The sequence below is a fragment of the Belonocnema kinseyi genome, chromosome 7, assembly GCF_010883055.1.
Source record: "Belonocnema kinseyi isolate 2016_QV_RU_SX_M_011 chromosome 7, B_treatae_v1, whole genome shotgun sequence".
NCBI classification, from domain to species: Eukaryota; Metazoa; Arthropoda; class Insecta; order Hymenoptera; family Cynipidae; genus Belonocnema; species Belonocnema kinseyi.
Window position 1 is genome coordinate 127,371,364 of NC_046663.1, and position 3,009 is coordinate 127,374,372.

Sequence of the window (3,009 nt, forward strand, 5' to 3'; positions counted from 1 at the left end):
TTCTCTTTCATCACGACAACGCCCGAGTTCACACATGCTTCGTTTCAATGGCTAAAATTGCAGAACTAAAATTCGAATTGGTCGAACACCCACCGTATTCACAGATTTAGCTCCCAGTGACTTTTTCTTATTTCCAAACTTGAAAAAATGGCTCGGTGGACAGAGATTTCCAGACAACGAAGACGTCATTGCCTCTGGAAGTGTTTATTTTGAGGAACTTCCGAAAACGCACTTTTCTGAAGGATTAAAAAAACTTGAAAAGCGATTGACCAAGTGTATAGAGCTCCAAGGAGATTATGTTGAAAAATAAAAAAAAATTTACCCAAAAAAAATTGTTTTTATACTTCATTCTAAGGACTTATTGAACTACCCTCGTACTTCATCAAAACATACGTAAGGCACACTGTGTATTTAGTGGCTGTTCAGAACTTACACTCAGAAAAATGTTTGTTTGTATCAAAGAACAAATTTCACTTGAATTCATATAATTGAATCAAATAAATTTTTTGCTTCAATTAAAAAAAGGTTTATTTAATTTGGAGATTTGGAAACTATTTGCCTTATTGATTAAAACAAACAATTTGTTTAGTACAATTTGTTTGATTCAAATAAAAAATTGACTTTTACTAAACAATGCATTTGTTTAAAACCTGTTTATTTCAATTCATAAAAATATTTATTTCATTCAAACAAAAAATACAGTACAAAAAAGCACTACTACATTTTGCCGCTAGGCCTACTAAAGCGCTGCCGGCGGTTCCTAAGGGACTAACGTAGAATCTAAATTAATTAATCATGTGATTTATTTGATGGAATTCGTATTTTTTCAGTGTTGTATTATTCTAAAGGTTCTGATTCACTATGAAGTCATATATTAATTGAAAAATGCACGCAATATCTCTAATTTAGGAACTACTTGAAGTTTAGGGTTTTTACCGTGGATATAATTGAAGATTTCGGATGTGAGTATGTCTTTTTGAATACTAACCTCCTTTCTTTATAATGATGGTTTATGAAATCAATCATGTTCTTTTTTATTATATTTTTTTTAGTTCTTTGCACCTACAAAATTATCCCCAATGGGTTTCAAGAGTACTAAATTGACGTTTTTTCACTAGAATTTATGACATGTTTGACAGTTTCCCAGTTAACTTTGGCACCATTCAGGAGCTGCCAGTCAAACTTCTTGGTAGTTGCTTGCACCTAAAAAATGGGTTTCAAGATTACTAAATTGACGTTTTTTCACTAGAATTTTTAACATGTTTGACAGTTTCTCAGTTAACTTTGGAACCACTTAGGAGCTGCCAGTCAAACTTATTGTTAGTTTTTAGCATCCTAACAATTATTCTCCGTGGGTTTCAAGAGTACTATAATGACGTTTTTTCACTCGAATATTTTAAATTTTTGACAGTACGCCAGTTGACTTTGGCACCACTCAGGAGCTGCCAGTCAAACTTATTGTTAGTTTTTAGCATCCAAACAATCATTCCCCATGGCATTGAAGAGTACTAAAATGACGTTTTTTCACTCGAATTTTTGACGAGTTTAACGATAAATTGTTGAAAAATACACCAACAGTAGTTAGTCAGTCAACGAATTTCGAACTATTGACTATGAAAACAAAAGAATCTGAAATTTTAGTGAGTACTAAAATGACGTCCATAGACTTGTCGCGAGCTCCCGGACTATGAGAAGTCCAAAAGGAGCGATGAATTGGCTGAAAAATTCAAATTAGCTTAGGAATGTGAGCTTAAATTGATTTGAATTTCAAAGAAAAAGTCGTAAATAAAATTGAAATAAAAATAAAAATTTTATTGTGCGCGAGCACAATATAAAAGTTAGAGTATGCCTAAAATATACCTTGTCATATTTCAGCATACTTTCCACAGATTTAGGGAAATGTGTGTCCACATGGATTCTAGCTCGGCCCCCCGGTCCCCCTCCTCGTAGACAAGCGTGGAATTTTGCCCCCCCCCCCCCTAAAGTGTCCACGTGGTATATGGATGGCTCCTAAGGACAAACAAAAAATTTCTTTGAATCAAACAAACATTTGTTTGACTCCATATTAAAGAAATAATTTGTTTGATTTAAACCAAATTTGTTTGATTCGGACATATATTTTTCTCAGTGTACCGGAACGATCGCCGCTAGCGTGTAGCAGAGTTTAGCCGGGACTTATTTCCCGTGGATTTCCGATCAGAGTCCGATCTAATTTACAAGGCTAAAAAATACGTAAGGGCAAGCGATTCTTTTCGTTTGTTAATTCTCGTCACACTCGGTCACTTTTACAACGCAAAAAAGACACAAAGTTCTTTAGGTTCGTTTTCATGTGTATTCTGATGACATATTGCCTTCCTTGTACACAAAAATGTCACTTATGTATCTTTTTAGTTTGGACGGCAGAGTTGAAGTGAATTATGGTTAGGGCTCCGCGCCAAACTACACCTTTTCATAGTCAGGATTCTACTTTAAACTTTGAATGGGGTAACTTTTTATCCCAGTTAACCATTCTAGGGTTAATGGAGCACGCAACCGTCTCACGTGATCTCGCGTCGAATGTCAGAGAACCAATCAGAGCGTTTCATCGCATAACCTCGTATCACCGCACGTTTGTGGCATCGTCCACACTGAGTTCCAGTGATTTTGTGTTGCATTTATCTGGACTTTTTGTTGATTTGGTGTATTATGTTGGAAACATTTAAAAGTATTTAAAATTAAAGAAAAAAAACTGCAAAAGAGCAAATTGTGGGTTAGAGGGATCTATTGTAGAGGCGAGAAATATTTGACTATCGAAGCACGACGAAAACACAGTTCATTTGATAGTAAGATCTGATTGGCTGCGGCAACAGCGCCACTCGCGACCACTGTAGACGGCTGTTCCTTGCCTTGCGATGCCGCATCGCATCGCCTGTCACAACCCGGGTATCGCGTCCTCTATATATGTCGCGATATTACCGGCCGGACTCGAAAGGTAAACGTGGATCCGTTTAAAAAATTTAAGACCTATGA